This window comes from Mauremys reevesii, linkage group 1, assembly GCF_016161935.1.
Source record: "Mauremys reevesii isolate NIE-2019 linkage group 1, ASM1616193v1, whole genome shotgun sequence".
NCBI lineage: Eukaryota > Metazoa > Chordata > Testudines > Geoemydidae > Mauremys > Mauremys reevesii.
In genome coordinates this window covers 75,869,035-75,887,353 of record NC_052623.1, presented here as the reverse complement: position 1 = coordinate 75,887,353, position 18,319 = coordinate 75,869,035, and positions in this window count along the sequence as shown.

The window sequence follows — 18,319 nt, the reverse complement described above, 5'->3', positions numbered from 1 at the left end:
ACAGTTTCAGGCATAATAGCAGTATCCCCTTTTTCATTGTTGCTTCTGGCTACCCAGCAGAAGAAAACCATGATTCCTCTAGACATAAATCTGCAGCTTAGGTCACTACGAAGTCTCTCTGTGCCTCTGATATGAAGAACATGTGTGTTTCTTAGAAGAGTGATGGGGAAATCTCAAAAAGGTTCAGAAGCTTTGAGACTTGTTCCCTACTAGACTCTGTTCAATAAAACTGACACAGAAGGGCCCATGACACTTGAGCCTAGCTTTGTCAACCAGGTCTCCTTCAGAGGCTGTGACTATGTGACCCACTTCCCTCGTCAACAGTCTCCTCTTCAGGAAAAGGGTAAAATATCCTCCTATGGGTAAAATATCCTCTTTACTGACCAGCTCTGTCTTTCCTGCCTAGGGAAAGACTTCTTCAGGGGATCAGGTTACTGTCCCTTTTATTCAGCAAGTAGCTGTCTGTAGGCTCAACAAATGCCTCTAATCACCAATTATTGCATAACAGTATTTTTCTTTCTTATGTCATAGCAATGTAAGCACTGATGCATTAAATAAATGATTTTACTTTGACATGATAAATGCCAAACACAATACTATCAAATCAGCAACTGAATTTTCATGTGCATACGATATTCATCTGTATTTTTTCCAGGTAAAGCAGTCTGACTGCACAGTAAGTGAGAAATTATTGATACTTAGGAAGCATCATTGCAGAAGGTGGAAGATCGGATACTGAAGTCAGTGCCAAAATAGCAAGAGTGAAAAACATTCTGGAAGAATCAACATCTGATAAAAGGGACATAAATCTGAAGACTAAATTGCAATTCTTAAAATTTTGCAGTTGGTTCTGTGTTAAATTATGGCTGGGAAATATGGACATTCAGACAATCAATAGTAAAACTACTGTTCTTTAAATTACAGTGTTATAGAAGAATTCTGAAAATATCATGCATAGAACTGCATAACCAATTAAAAAGTATTGTAGGCTACTCAAACTCAGCAAAACCTGTTGGAGATTTTATGAAAAGATATAATTGATTTCTAGGGCACATTAAAAGGTTCAGCAGGCAATGCATGTTTATAGACACTGGAGGAAAAGTTGATGGCAGAAGAACCCAGAAAAAGAAGATCTTTGGTGGATGATGTGGTATCCCAGCTATTTTTTTCTTTGGATAAACAAAACGAGTTACCATAGTTGCAGACCTCCACTAATGGACATGCCACATAAGAAGAAGAGGCAGTCTAACATTATTTCCTCACTGTATTTAATGTGAACTCCATAGAAACTTGTTATTGCTTCAGCCTTTGACAAGCCCAAAGCAGGTTTTCAGCTACTTCATTGCAAGGTTTTGTTCTTGCAGTAACTCTGTGTCCTGTCTTTAAAATTCCTCATGTAGGTTGGGTTCTCTAATTGCCTAGGTAATCAATCAGTAACACCTATACAGATTACAATTTTACCAGAGTTTGTAATTTGTAGAAGACTGCAGTTAGTTCCCATACTGATTGCATTTATCCTTATATTTACTCTGACTGAATCTCCTTTATAGAAGACTTTTGCATCTCAGATTTTCTGGATTAAAGTTCTATCACATTCTCTTATTTATTCTGTTATTTTTGAGATTTACTTGATCATTTGGTCTGAGCCTGCATCCCCTCAACTTTGGATGCATCTCTGAATTGGGAACTGAAGTCCATGGCTTGATCCTATGTCTAAATTTTTTCATGGCTAAAACAGTACCCAGAATTTATTGATTTTGGCATGAAAATTGTTAGTCATAGGGAATGACTATAGTTCAATGGCAAAAATTTTTCTGGTGCCCCTAAAGCTTCTTGCTTCTTGATAGTTCCTTGTCTTTGGCAAAATAGAGCACGAATACCTCAGAATATTGTAGATGAAATTCAAAATGGAAGCATCAGTTTTTAATCAAGAAATCTGATTAAGGTACTGAATATTTCTGGGATGTGGTCACTAAAAATAAGGCTTATAAAAATTAATGACTTTTTAAATTCACTTCTTCACAAAATTTACACCAATTAATTTCACACTTATGTGGTGTAAACAACACTTACACATTCTTCTCTCCAGCAGAAGGAACCATCACTTCATATTTGTTTGAAGCACAGCCAAAGAAAGCCTGACAAGACTTCTTCTCCCCTACCTTTAAAAGGGGTAGTTTCTTGTTTTATTTACTTTATGATAGACCATAACCCAGGTGTTCAAGCAAGGATTGTCATGCATGAACAGAGTCTGATCAATCCTACTGAGTTCAGCCTATCACAGTATACCTCATACATTACTGATTTTTAAGACTTAAAACAGCATATCTATAAGGGGGAAATGTATTCTTAAAAAAATAAATCAAAATCTCTGTAATAACCTAGCTATACAACATGTGAAAGTAAATACTCTGTAAACCAGCCATGCTATAGCTCAACTATATGCAACAGAACGTTGGAAACCAGCATCATTATACCCAAAGTACATGTAAAACTAACTGCGGACTAGAATGAAGTGAAAGGGGTGCATCAGAAACAAACTGTACAAAGTATGGCAACTTAGAGCTGAAAGTGTTAGAATGTATTCTGAAAAATCAGCTGCACAAGTTAAACTGTTGCCTTGAGGTAGGATCGGATTTGTCAGGGCGCAACATTTAAGCAGCCAGTGCCACAATTACCTTTCCAGCCTTATAGGGATAATATTCTCATTTAACTGACATGCTTGAACAGTTCTCAATGTATTATAGACACAGAGATATTTTCCTTGAACATCAGATATATCCAAAAAGAAGATTTTTATAATTCTTCCTTGTTTTCTCAATTTCTCAATATCTGAGTCCATCAGATGAAACAAATCTGCTAAAAACTGACAGAGTAGTTCTGTGGTTTTCCATTAATCTCTGCATTTTAGGTGATTCCACTAGGGATTAATGTTCCACTATATAACCTACATATGTGAAATTTTGGCCTGTGGCCTCTCAGATGGCTGTTACAGCACATTGAGCTGCTTTTGTTTATTATGGTATTAAAGGAATCAAGGGCTGATTTTGAGATACTTTAAATTATACTGACCTGGGTTGCCTTCACATTTTCATTTGGCTGCTTAGTTAAATAGAGTATGCAATTGGATATATTCTATATTCATATAGTTTAACAGCATGTGCCACTAAGTCACGCAAATACCACATTCCATAGTAGGAAGTGTATTTTACATCTAGCACGTTTGGGCCAGACTACTGGCCAAAACGTTAGAAATACTTTATTTCATTGGCAGAAACACTCACTTAAAACCCCAGAAAGCTAGTACTGTTGTTATGCCCGATTCTAAAGTTTATATTTTAAGCTTCAGAAATTGTGAGCTGGGTCTTCTGCCACACAGAGAAAACCTCCAGTTAAAAAAATCCCTCTATGTAAACAGCTACACAAATAACTGAGACAATTTCCTTACCCCAGCTGTAACAAAGGAACAAATTTGGATTTTTTTCCTACCCTATTAGCGTATGCATTTCAATTTCACTATAAACCCTCTCCATACATCAATTGGACAGAAAATGTTTGAATAATATGCAAACACTAACTGAGGTTACTGTTAGTCAGAAGAGGAGCAAAAAGTAGACAAGAAGCAAAGATCCATATGACTGAAAATCAAGATATCTTTCAAATACCAGTATATCTTTACTAATATCAGGGGTGCTGGAACAATTTGTACAATGGGGGGTGGTGCTAAGAGCCATTGAATCCAACTGTTAACCCTGTATATGATAGAAACCACTTCAAGCCAGGGGTGCAGCTATGACTAACATGCCATCTGCAAAGAGACATGTACTAAAAGCTGTAGCTGAAGTATTTTGGCATTTGTCAATTAATAAGTTCCTTCTCTGTCTCGAGGAGAGTACAAAGAGCCTAAGCTAGTGTCCAAACTCACCCCTTGCCTAGAATTTGGCTTTAGTGGTCACTTATAAACAACATAACCATTCAATTTCTCCTCAGGTTTGACTGTTCTCCTTTAACCACCTTCCTCAGCCAGTTCTATTCTAACAGGCAGAGTTTTGTCTACTCCCTTTATATCCTAGGTGTAGTTAACGGAACCCACCTGTAAGAATGACTCAGCAATAATTCCTCTGCTTCTTAATACAGAGGTTTAGCAATTTATGTTTGCTTGCCAAGGTTTTGGCATCACTTGTTCTATATCTACACCAGGGGTTGGCAACCTCTGGCACGAGGCTCACCAGGGTAAGGACCCCGGCGGGCCGGGCCAGTTTGTTTACCTGCCGTGTTGGCAGATTTGGCTGATCGCGGCTCCCACTGGTCGCAGTTCTCCGTCCCAAACCAATGGGGGCGACAGGAAGCCACGGCAAGTACTTCTCTCGGCCCGCAGGGCTTCCCGCCGCCCCCATTGGCCGAGGACAGCGAACAGGGGTGGCTCTAGCCATTTCGCCGCCCCAAGCATGGTGGCACGCCACGGGTGGCGCTCTGCCAGTCACCGGTCCCGCGGCTCCAGTGGACCTCCCGCAGACGTGCCTGCGGAGGGTCCGCTGGTACCGCAGCTCCAGTGGACCTCCCACAGGCGTGCCTGCGGATGCTCCACCGAAGCCGCGGGACCAACGGACCCTCTGCAGGCACGCCTGCGGGAGGTCCACCAGAACCGCCTGCTGCCCGACCGGCGACCGGCAGAGCACCCCCCGTGGCATGCCGCCCCAAGCACGTGCTTGGCGTGCTGGGGCCTGGAGCCACCCCGACAGCGAACCCCGGCCACTGGGAGCCGCGGTCTGCCAAACCTGCCAACACGGCAGGTAAACAAACTGGCTCGGCCTGTCAGGGTGCTTACCCTGGTGAGCCTCGTGCCAGAGGTTGCCGACCCCTGATCTACACCATCAATCATTTTTATCCAATGTGTATTAAATACACGAAAAAAACAAAACAAAACAAAACAAAACCCTAACAGTTGAGTTTTCATTGTAAGTGTTTTTCTTACACCAGAGGTTCTCAAACAGGGGGTTGGGACCTCTGAGGGGGTCGCAAGGTTATTACATGGGGGGTCGTGAGAGCTGTCAGCCTCCATCCCAAACCCCACTTTGCAGCCAACATTTATAATAGTGTTAAATATGTTTTTAATTTATATGGGGGGGTCACACTCAGTGGCTTGCTATGTGAAAGGGGTCACTAGTACAAAAGTTTGAGAACCCCTGTCTTACACCGTTTCTCTAATTTTATGGCCTTCTAAAAAGAAAATTTTGATTCCTAAGCTACTATGAAATGTCATTGCTGGAAAAAGGGAAAGTTCATTGTAAATTATACCTTTCATTTTTTATTGTTCAAATCAGACTGTGTATCTTTTTTTAAGACAAACACATACTGAAAGGAAAGAAGAAGGAAAAAAGAAACAGCACAAGATAGAAAATGCAGTTTCCATCTACAATACTTGCAGTTATGGGAACACCACAGGGTACAGCAAACAGCATTGCTTTTATCTTGCTAGACTGGTCACAGTAATAGTGTTTCAAGGTAAAATCTGCCCTGGTTGGCCATGCAAGTCTCTTATTAATAGAAGGAGAAATATATATACTTGAGTTATATATGTGTGTGTGTATATCCCTCAGCCCGCACCACTTCCTGCAGCCCCCAGTGATCTGGGATGGTGAACAGCGGCCAGGGGGAGCCGTGATTGGCCGAACCTGCCAATGCGGCAGGTAAACAAACTGGCCCGGCCCGCCAAGGTGCTTACCCTGGCAAGCCGCGTGCCAGAGGTTGCCGATCCCTGGTTTAGGGTTATTTTATGTGCTGATTGTGGTCTTGTAATGGGAGACTTATGTTGGTTTGTGTCTTAGGGGTTATACTGATAAATGTGTTGATTTCTGCAATTGGCAAGTACTCTGGTGAGGGGCTATGCATATTTGTGGTTGTTGTGTGTGCCTGTTGTGTTTTTTTGATGGTTATTGTGTTGATTTTTGTGTTTGAGGGGTTGTGTTTGGGTATTTGATGTTATGTGGGGGTTGTGCTGGGAGATTTGTGAAGTTAATTATTGAGGTATATTGAGCTGCCATACGGGTCATATGTGTTTGGGGTTATTGCTTGTGCTGGTTGAGTTTTTTTCTGGGTGGTTTTGAAGAACTGTCACAGTTGGGCTAAATAATTCATCCTCTGTGCAGTCTCCTTATTACAACTAATTTAATTGGCTGTAGAGTAAGGGTGGTGATTGGTTGAGTTACCTCTGATATAGGTCTAGGGCTCCTGGCAAGGCATAGATACAGGCCTTGGTATCACATTGGTGTAATTTGTAAAGTCAAAATGGGTGAGAACTTAAAAAAAAAAAAACCTAGATGATAACTGACTGCAAATCCCAGTGATGATTGATCATGATATACTCTGAACAAAAGGAGCTCTCAGTCATGCTTTTAACTGTTTCCATTGTTTCACATTGATTCAGACATTCTAGGCTTCAGAGTGACTACTGGAATCTTATTTTGTGTATATCTCTCTGTCTCTCTCTCCAGAAGTGACAGAGGGAGGAGGACCAAGGTGGGTACAAAATTGACACAAAAGGCTGCACATGTTGGGAGCCTTAATTTCATACCTTAGGAGTTGTTCAACAGGAGCAGTCCTAGCTGCCACAAATAAACAAACAAATATATAAATAAATAAATAAAAACAAACAAAAAACCCAACAGACATATGGTACCACTGGAAGAAAACACCAAGGGTGACTTCTCTGCTCACTCACCACTAGAAATGGCCCTTTTGCTCAGGACATTGCCTGGAGATGGCAATATCTTCCTTCTGACTCTTCATTTGCTCCAGTCAGAATGTTTGGATCAGGAGCAAGGAGGGCCACTCTTGTGCAAGGAAAGGAAATTTCTTCTTCCCAGGGTGCAGTGGTGCAAGCACCAGTAGGCATTATAGATATTTTGATGCTTGTTGATGCGGTGAGGATGGATGTCGATACTCCATTTCCCATGCCATCATCCAAACCCACTGCCAAATATCCAAAGGGGTTGCAGCCTTGTCCCATTGGACGTGACCAATAAAACATGTTCCTCATGGCCCATGTATGTATATTTCTTCTCATCTTAAAAACATTTTGGCTTGTTGCTATGACAACTCTAACCTCACAAAGAGTTCTAATTCACATCACTATTTGGACTTCGTTCTGTGCTTTCTTTCAATAGCAATTTTACATACCATGTCAGTAGGATAAGGTTACCTTCCCAAGATCTTTCACAAGGATGGACAATTTGAAGATTTTCACGCATTACAGGGTTCAAGATCTTTACCACTCAACTCCCAACTGGCACTTTGAAAAACTTTCATTTTGGGATTCAAATAATGGGAAAGAAGGTGGTGTGGAATTTGATTATAAAAGACTGACAGCCATCTGCACACTCTCCCTCTCCCTCTCTTTCTCCCCTGTGTTAATGAGTGTGTGAAAAAAAAACATGTATTTAATTTGGAGTGTAACCAAACATTTATGGTATATATGCTACATTATTGAAATGGCTTTCCCTTCCCCTCTAACTGTGATGCAAGTGGGTGGGATTTGAGAGTGAAACTGGAGGAATGGAAATTAAAAGAAAGTGTTCTTTTGGTGGGCAGTGCTGCTATTTTCCAGTTTTATAGAAGGCAGCCATTGCTGTGTGAGGGCTCATGCTGTCTTAAAGTTTGTTGGATTTTTAGAACAACTAATCTTGGCTCAATCCTTCAGATAACCCAATGCTTTAATTTGTTTAGCTAGGTGTACTTCAATTCTGGATTTCCTAAGAGACTATGAAAAGAATATAGGGCAACATTTTCAAACACACCAACATGACTTAGGAGCCTAAGTCACATTATTAAAAGTTTATACATTTACAAAGGTATTAGCATTGGCCTGCTAAACTCAGGGTTGTGAGATCAATCCTTGAGGGGGCCATTTGGGTTCAAGGGCAAAAATCCGTCTGGGGATCGGTCCTGCTTTGAGCAGGGGGTTGGACTAGATGACCTCTTGAGGTCCCTTCCAACCCTGAGATTCTATGATTCTATGACAATATTTGATGCCTGAAAATGCAGATAGGCACCTAGTAACATTTTGAAAATGGAAGTTAGTAGCCGAACCATTTTAGGTACTTTTGTCAATCCCACTGGAGCCCAGATCTTCAAAAGGTATTTAGGTGCCTAACTCCCATTAATTTCAGTGGTAATTAGGTAACAAAATACCTTTGCAAACTGGGCCTAAATGACTATATCGCCTTTTAGACATCTAAATAACTTTGCAAATCCAGCCTTAAATACTGAGGAGGCAAGGCCCCATTGATTTACACTGAGATTTAGAGTGAAATTTTCAAAAGCTCCTAAATGCTAGCTAGATACACAAAGCAGATCTACCTTTAAGTGCCTCACCTTACAAAGGAAATCACATCTTTGAGTTAGGTGCCCAGGGTCCCTATACAATACATGGGGAGAAAGAGGAGCTTAAAAAAGAGGATCACAGAAGCCAACATGCTGAGCTAGCCAGGAGAAGGAGGATAGGCCATTTCAAAGTAGGGAAGCGTTTATCTCCCAGTCGGAGGGAGGTACCTATCTCTGCTTCTCAGCCATGAACCTGCACCTTGAGTTAGGTGGGGATAAAAACAGAGAAAGAGATGGTAGTACCTAATACCCCAGTGGTTAGAAAACTCTCCTGGGTTGTGGGAGACATGCATTCCAATTCCCACTCTGATTTGAAGCAGAGACTTGAACTCAGGACACCCACATGAGTGCCCTAACCACTGGGGTAGGTCTTTCTCAACCTCTCCTGTTGAAAAGCTGTTCCACCTTGTGTGAAATACTTAAAAGTTCCTTGAACCAAAACGAGAATAAGAATCACACTGGAAGCCATGTGGTTAAGGCACTCATTCAGGAGGTGGGGGACTGTGGGGGACTGTGGTTGAAGTCCCTGCTTTGAATTAGGCAGAATGGAAATCTAAACCAGCATCTCACACATGCTTAACACTGAGCTATTAGATATAAGGGAAAACACCTATTTATCAGCTGGATCCTGTGTTGGTTTGGCATGTGCTGAGAACGCCTATCAGATTGTGTGAGATAGGAAGGGGAATGTGGCAGTTAGAAGTGCATAATCATGACCTATGCACTGAGCAGTTCAGCAGTGTCAGGATTGGGCATCTGTTTGCATCTCTACAGGCAGAAACTGAAGATCCTAGGGACGTTTGTTGCCTACAGGGTAAGGCAGCCGCTGATCAGGGAGTTTGAAGATATATAAATGTTGGACTTGCGCACCTAAAGTGCCCAATTAGAGGTGATATCCACAAAGGGATTTAGGCATCTAAGTCACTTTTGAAAGTGGAACTTTAGCTTCTGCCCACATGGTGCCCCTGAGTGCTGGATCAGAGGGACTGGGGAGCCTAGATGGACTTCCTCTCTTGCTTATCTCTCCTCCCCCACAAGTTGGGGGGCTGCTGCCCCATATGGTGCCACTGGGTAGGGAAGGGGTGCTGCAGCTATGTACCAGTTCTGAGGTGCGTATGAGGAGTTTTTCAGAAAAGGACAACCTGGCTTTCTCCTTCTGCTATAGACACACTAAGAGTTCCCTGATGTTCCCCATAGAGTTCCTGATGCTGCTGCTGTTGCTATGATGGGAGCAGAACCAGATCATTTTGAATGTTCCGTGGTTTTGGCAGGCTACAGCTGTTTTCCTGACTAGCCTGTGTCAGGCCTGGTGTATATACAAATTTTATTCTGGTTTAACTATTTCAGTTAGGGTTGTGATTTTTTTTACTAAAATATTGAAATTGACCCCCAACTGATCCTTTGATAAAGGTGCTTCATGACAGTATAGCTCAGGGGTTGGCAACCTCTGGCACGCGGCTCGCCAGTGTAAGCACCCTGGTGGGCTGGGCCAGTTTGTTTATCTGCTGCGTTGGCAGGTTTGGCGGATCGCAGCTCCGACTGGCCGTGGTTCGTTGTCACAGGCCAATGGGGGCGGCAGGAAGCGCCACGGGCCGAGGGATGTACTGTCTGCAGCTTCCTGCTGCCCTCATTGGTCTGGGACGGTGAACTGCGGCCAATGGGATCCGCGATCAGCCAAACTTGCCGACACGGCAGATAAACAAACTGGCCCGGCCAACCAGAGTGCTTGGCCTGGCGAGCCGTGTGCCAGAGATTGCCGACCCCTGGTATAGCTTCTTGTTTGTGTTTTTTAACACTTTGCAACTTGGTAGAATCTGATTGGCATTTCAAAGGACATGGAGCCTGAGGGACTTCTCCCTGTGGAATAGCAAAGTCCCATTGCAAACTTTGCCGGTTTTAATGCTTCTCAAAGAAAAGGTCACAAGAATCCTTTGTAATCATAAGTGTTATGCAACCTTAACATAATAGTTTCTACCAGTTCATCCTATAGTAGGACTATTTTTGTGTGTGGAAAACAATGAGAGTTTCACCATAACTACATTTTATGAGATGTTTAATGAAATAAACATAAAATCCAGACTGTATAGTAGATAGTAGGCTCACATTTTGTTCAGTTATGAATATAACACTCATAACTGATTTTTCCTATCCAATGATAGAAAAAAAGTAAAGCCATCAAAACATACTGTGACAGTCTGTACGCCTAAGTTCACCCCTTGTCCAAGACTATGATACATTTTATACAAAGTATGCCTTGTGAGGTATTATTCGAAAACTCATAATTTGCTGATCATTATTGTCCTGGTAAAATATGTGTTGCAACACTGCATATCAAGTTATAAAATTCCTCTGGATGATATTACTAAGATAAGTTCCAAGTCTGGGGAGCAGCCACAAAACAGTTTTTCAGATACAAAATAAATTCTTACGCCTTAGGTAAACCAAACAAAACCAAATGGACCATCACCTAGTTAAGTGGCCACTCTTTGGCAGGAAAGAGGATGTGGGAGGAAAATCTACATCTTGTTAAAGAAATAGCTTGGGGTTCCCATCCACAAAGACTTTCTGTCTCCTTAACCTCAGCTGGAGATGATTCTTGAAAAAGAGAAAGAACTATGAGAATAGAGAGCTGATGTCCAATAATATTCCTCCCTTTCTCTCTAGCCACAACACCTGTAGAACAAAGGGAACAGCTGTGGACTGTGGGAGGGATCCTAACTTAAAGGAATTCAATCAGTTAGGGTACGTCTGCACTGGCAGAGTCACAGCACTGGCAGTTACAGCGCTGCTCAGAGAAACTGCTATTGTGTGTTCACCCTGTCAGCTGCCTGCGCAATAGCATAATCACACTTGTGGCACTTGCATCGGTATTTGGAGCAGTGCACTCTGGCCAGCTATCACACAGAGCATCTCTTCCTCTTCTGCCACTAAGAGTTGTGTGAAGGCGGAGGGGCTTACAGGGCATCCTGAGTACTGTCCCAATGCCCTGTGAGGCATTGCTTCACATCCCAGCAATACTGGTGCTTCTGTCTGCATTTGGCACCATCTTTCAATGGTTTGTGTACTGAGCACTCTGCCTCTTTGGTCTGCAGGAATGAATCCGGCACTGTTGACCAATATGCTGCTTGCTCTGACTAACACATCATGAGTGACAGTGGAGTTATTCCTTATACCTAACCTATACCTAACCAGTTTGGAGTGGGAAAGTCGACCGTTGGACTCGTGTTGATGGAAGCGTGCAGGGCTATTAATCACATCCTGCTCCGAAAGACTGTTACTCTGGGCAACGTGCATGACATTGCAGATGGCTTTGCACAAATGGGCTTCCCAAACTATGGAGGCGTGATAGAAGGCATGAATATAGCAATTCTGTCACCAGAACGCCTAGCCACCAAGTACTTCTCAATGGTTCTCCAAGTGCTTGTGGATCACCATGGGCATTTCATAGACATTAACACAGGCTGGTCCAGAAAGGTGCATGACACATGCATCTTTTGGAACACTGGCCTGTTCAGGAAGCTGCAAGCAGGGACTTTCTTCTGGGACCAGAAGATCACTGTAGGGGAAGTTGAAATGCCCATTGTGATCCTGGGAGATCCTGCCTACCCCTTAATGGCGTGGCTTATAAAGCCGTACACAGGGCACCTTGACAGTAGCAAGGAGCAGTTCAACATCAGACTAAGCAAGTCCAGAATGGCTGTTGAGTGTGCTTTTGGCCATTTAAAGGCCCACTGGCACTGCCTATATAGGAGGCTAGACCTGGGTGATGATAATATTCCTATGCTTATAGCTGTGTGCTGTATGCGCCATAATATTTGTGAAAGATAGGGTGAAAGCTTCACAAAGGGCTGGACTGCTGAGGCTCAGTGCCTGGTGGCTGAATTTGAACAGCCAGAGACCAGGGCTATTAGAGGGGTGCAGCATGGGACAAAGATCAGGGATGTCTTGAGGCAGTAATTTGAAACTGAAAGCCACTAAAATTTGTTGCTATGCTCAGGAGTGCAGTGCTTATAATGCTAGGAGGTGATTCTGATTGGTGCAGACGATGCACTATGAAGCTGTAAGAAAATTGTCTGTTGCTTTGTAGGACTCTGTTTGCTTTCAATTAATGGAAGAGAGATTGCTTTCAAACCAAAAAAATTATTTTATTAAAAAACAACAGCCAGAGGATGGAGGCAAACAAAAAAAACCACATCAGCACTATGGAGGATGGGGAAGGGCAGGGGGTCCAGGGATGGTTAAAGACTTGTGTATGTCCAGGTATGCAACCTTCTCCTTTGGAGTACAGTGCAGTGGGTACTGTACTTCAGCAGGGCTAAACTGCAGAGGGATGGGTACAGGGAGTCCACTTCAGACCATTACTCCTTGTTCTGTCATCTTCTACCACTGAGAACAGTCTAGATCCATCCTCTTTGGAACCCCCTTTCAGGTAGTTGAAAGCAGCTATCAAATCCCCCCTCATTCTTCCCTTCTGCAGACTAAACAATCCCACTGATTTCTGTAAAATTACAGTGATCCCTGACAGCTCTTTTCCCTGAAGGGTTGGGCTGAATCTGACTGGTGCTGTATCCCGGGCAGCACTCAATACTGTTTGGCCAGGAGCTTCCAGGTTCCAACTAAGGGGATATGTGTCTATGTGCAGGAATATCTGCCATTATTAAAGCCTTCCACAGTAGCTTCAAAACAGCTACTGAGCCTGGTTAACAACTTCCTGCACTGCTGCTAGTGTACTGAAATAACAACTACTTGTTTCATTCACTCAAGCCAATATACTGCCATCTTGCCTGGGAATGTTTCCATGTTAATTCAGAGCAAATAGAAATAGTAGCTGTAATTACAGCAGTAAGGTTTTTGGCTGAAAACCAGGAAATAAGAAAATTGAAAGGGGATGACGTTTGCATAGTGTATCAGATAAGGAAAACCTTATAATGGCACAGTCAAAGAGCCAAATTCCCCTCTCCTCATTATTATATAGTGGGAAATACTAACCCTTAATAGACACAACAGAGAAAGAGAATATATAAGAATTAGAATATTGGATCAGATGCGACATCTATCTAGCTCAGTATCCTGTTTCCAACAGTAGAGAGTACTATGGAAAGGTGAAAGAAACAACCCTGAAATAGGCAGGTGTGGAATAATCTTCCCATACATTCAACATCATGAGAATTTACATCTCTTCCAAGTTTTTTTATTAATTAATCCTTACTTCTGTAACTCTGAAAATTCTTGTTATACCCATAAATGGACAGAGCCAGATATTAAACCTTTTCCGAGTTCCAGTTTAAAGATAATCAATAACTGATTTTTAATATTTTGAATATCTTTTTCATTTGTGTGAAAACTTTTTTACCTCTGGGAAACGTCCCAGAACCTGTGAGCAGAATCCTATATTTTGACTTACAGACTGCAGCAGAGTCCTAAAATCAACTTCCAACACCATACATTGCTATTTTTAATACCTTTTAGAAAGTTTTAGACACTCATTGTTAAAAATATAAACCTCCATTTGTTTTCATTCATTTTCAATTGACACTGTGACACATTATTCATGGTTTAAAAATGAAAGCTGAATAGAGGTTGCAAGCCAAATATACAAGGGCCCAGGAATCAGTTCCCTGGCAAGGGGGATCATGCAAGAGTATTTGGAACAGATCTTTCTTCCTGCTCATGTTTCTTTTCATTGTTTAATGGTTTTCTAGTGAAAGAATTGAATGCTCAGTAGCTGGCTTGAATTTTAATAAGAGCTACATGGTAGCAACACTGAAAGCTTCATTGATTCCATGGCAGTAATCACCCAAAGCCCCTTATTGTTTGGATTGTCATAGAAATAATTATTGCTTCAGTAAAAAACAAAACAAAAAACAAAACCCTTTAACATTAAGTACACATTTTAAAAGGAAAATTGTATGAGTAAAAATTTTCTGGACGGGAGATATATTTTTTATTCTTTGTCAGTGAAGCAAAATTTCAGGTTGAATGGGGTTCTGTATACTTCCTGGTGTGTAGCTTTATCTACCTGGGTTTTTATGTGGTCCCATCACCACAGTGTCTGGGCACCTCATAAGATGCTTGTGAGGTAGGGAAATATCACATTTTATATTTGGGGAACTGAAACACACAGGAATTTAAAAAAATGACAAAGGTCACACTGGAAGTCTGTGGCAGAGAAATAAACCCACATTTCCCGAGTCCCTGTCTTTCTTTTGCATGTGATCATCCCTCCTCCTTATGAAAGCAGAGTTAGTATCCCTCACCTGTCCTCCATGCCCTCACAGGTCCTCACTGGCTACTTATGGCATCATTTGGGTGCCATAAATACACACTCCACTTTATCCTTGAATTCAGGTCACTTATTCATGACTCTGATCCTGGCTGCCCTTAAAATAAGAGTTCAATTTGTTCCTGAGGCACCCTTTGGTGATGTTTGGTATACTGTCTGTTATGCTAGAATAATAATGATTAGTTTTGAAATGAGTAATTTTCTTTAATCTTCCCATCATTTCAGCATGTTATAAATCCAAGGACTATTTCCTGTGCATTTTTAGGGACAGATTGTGATGCCATAGATACTCAGTGAGTAATTCCTCACCAGAGTGAGTGAGGTGTTCAAACTTTGTCCCTTACTGAGTAGGTTGATCAATATGTAGTGGGTTCCTCTAGTCTCTTAGCCAGCATACTCATCTAGTCTCTGCTGATAGAAATGAAATTAATTTGTCACCAAAGTATCAGGTATCTTTACAATGTATTAAATGCAATAGTGTCTTTGCATTTAATTAACTTTTGCCGATAGATTGCTGTAGGATAAAACAGCAGGTTCATTGGCTATTTATACAGATGTAGTCTGAAGGAGACTGTTGGATATGTAATGGAAGCTTGTCCATTTGTTAGGTATAAAAATGTGCAATGTAAGATTATCAATAAGCATGAGGTTAGAAATGGTTTGCTAATGAATGACCCTGAGAAGAAGGTAATAGTCCTCTGTGGTTGCTGTCTTTTTTTCCTCTCCTAAATCAATAAATGTTCCACTAAAAGTAATGTTTAATGTATTTTATAATATAATATCTTAGTAGAATATTTAATGCTTAAGTAACACCTGGTGCATATTTGGGCATCAAGAGATCAATTACAAACTGTCATTCAAGATATTCAAAGCATTTTACAAACAATGTGTAATCTTTAATTAAACCAGAAAACCACTCTCTTAACTAGAGCTCAGTAAGCATTATTACATTTGTTTTATAGACAGGAAACATGAAGTGCAGGAAAGTTAGGTGGCTTGCCAAATTCCTTCCCCAAAAACTAGATCCTGCAAATGGATCAGCTCTGGCATATCCTTGTGCCTTGGCACACCTATTTGCAGTAGTGAGCTCCAGATTAGTGGGGAAGCCAAGAATCCCATTTACTAGTTTCTAGCTTTAACCACAATACATAATGTATTCTCATAGATCAGATACAGATCAAAATATTAATTCTTAATATTTATGGGTCTGACTCTGCCACCCTTACTAGGAGTCCAACTGGAATGATTGCCATAAAGTACATGTTTAAATGAAATTTTATGTTTATAATGGATGTATAGTGACATATAGTGTATATAAAGCACTATAGAATATAAATGATAAGTATTACTATCTCGATGATCTGTTCTTTATAAAGTATATGGCAGAAATTACTCATGTGTGTAATGGTTTAATATTTTCTGTGTTTTTCTGCACATAATAGAAACTTGCTTAATGTGGCATGACAGTCAAGCTTTCCCTGCAAGTGTATGTTTTGAAGAATAAGATATGCTTTCTGCTTCTTTGACCCTCACTTTGAATTGCTCCCAACTTCAACTGCTCTACAGGCATGAGGAATAATGACTATGGTGGCATGTTTTCAGTTTCCTGAGCAGCTGTCTGACTCTTTCAAAATATCCCAAAGGCATAGATCTCTTCCAGATCCTGTATCATTTCCCATATTCCTGGCAAGATCTCCTTTAAAATTTAGTCCCTAAACACTACTTGGTAATGTTTCATGAGTTTTTCATTCACTTTTTGGCATGTGAAGACCTTAATTATAGCCCTCTGAACTTTTGGGCCAGGGCCAGATAATGAGAAAGGTGCACCTAAATAACATCTCCAAATCATCATCATCAGCAGAAGGAGTAATAGGCTTTAGGAAGCCCTACAGACGTGAATTCTGCTCTCATTTATAGTGGTGTAGCCCCACAGAGAAGTGAATTTGGCCTAGTGTTACTTGTATCAGAATAGGTTATTTACAGGCTTTTAAACACATGTGTAAATAATAATAAAGTAATAATTAGGTAAAATGTGTAATGGAGAGAGAGACAATTGTTTGTGCATGAGTCTGACAATGCATATATTCTCCACATGCATCCTAAAAGGACACAGTTTGGTTGGCTTCTGTATGTGTATGTGAGAGAGAAAGAAAGGGAGAAAGGGAGAGAGAGAGAGAGAGAGAGAGAGAATGCACATGCAGCTGTGGAAAAATGGAAGGAGCTTGTGTCATGTAAGCAGATACAAGGGAAGTGCTACGAACAGGTTGTTTCTGCTCCCCTAACCAGACAGGGAGCTACTGATGGGTAGTGTCCTTATGGATATTAGACTTTTCAGAAAAGGAAGGGATAGGAAGATATAAGACCATGGCTTCTCCCCACCTTCTTACTGGCCAGTGGAGCTGCTACCTTTGAAGTGAGAATATGTTGTAGACTCCTCAGTTTCACAGTGCCTTCTGGAGGGACCCCGTTTACTATACCTTTGAATCTATTCATGGTTATTCCTTATTAACACAACCTATTCTGTATGATAGTACTTGAAAACTGCTGTATATCGTAATTCAATGATTCAGAAAAAATAATAATTGCATATACAACTTGAAGACTCTGTGCTTTTTTAATGAGTTGCAAGTGGAGTGTACACTGGCATCCTTATTAGCCATCAACTGAAAGCTGTGACACTGCTGCAATTTTTGTAACAGAAAACTGAACTCCTAATCTTTCTTCCCAAACATTTTCCATTACCTCTGTTCTACATCACTGTCAACATCACCACAATTCTTCCTTTTGTTTATCCAGCAATCTGGGGATTACTTTTGATATGTTACTTTTCCTTGTGCTGCACCTCCAGGCTATATACAAATCCAACAGCTTCTTCCTGCTCACCATCACCTTTTCTTTACATCCTCAAAGCAAAATATCTTGTTTAGGTCCCCACTTTATTGTTCCTTGATTACTGCAACATCCTCCTCACTGGCCTCTCCAACACATCACATTACACCTCTTCAGAACATAGAAAATACAATCAATAATATAATCTAATTATATCACTCCATTTTTTGGATCTCTCTATTGCCTCATCAGCACATCAGATTTAAACACCTGGTCACCTCCTATGATGTTCTACATAAAGCTGCCCATTCTTGCTTATCCTCCATTGTCAAGCTTCATATCAATTTCCACCCACTCTTATTGTCAATAGTCCTATCCTTCATTACCAATCTCCAAGTATCTCAGACAGTCTGTGACTTTTTTCACTTGGCTCTTATGCATGGTTCAACTTCTCTGAATTCATTGGCAAGCCCCTACTCTGTCCACTATGAAATCCCTTTAAAATAAAACAACACTTCTGTCATGCTTCCTTTAGGGAATCCTGTTGATATCTATATACAATCCCTTTTGCGATTGCCCTACCCTGACATTGGTTGACCTACCTGTCTGTCTTTTCACTGACAGGTTCTCATGTCTTTTACATTATTTTCTTTCTCAGGTCCAGCATGATGTGGAAACATCAGTATGAAATAAACTGATAACAAAGCACAAAATACAAAACTATTAATGACTTGCTCCTAGTTCTTTATGGAACTGCAGAAACCAGACAGATTTTAGTTCTCTAAGGCTCCAATCCATCAAAGACTTACTCATACGCCTTTATTT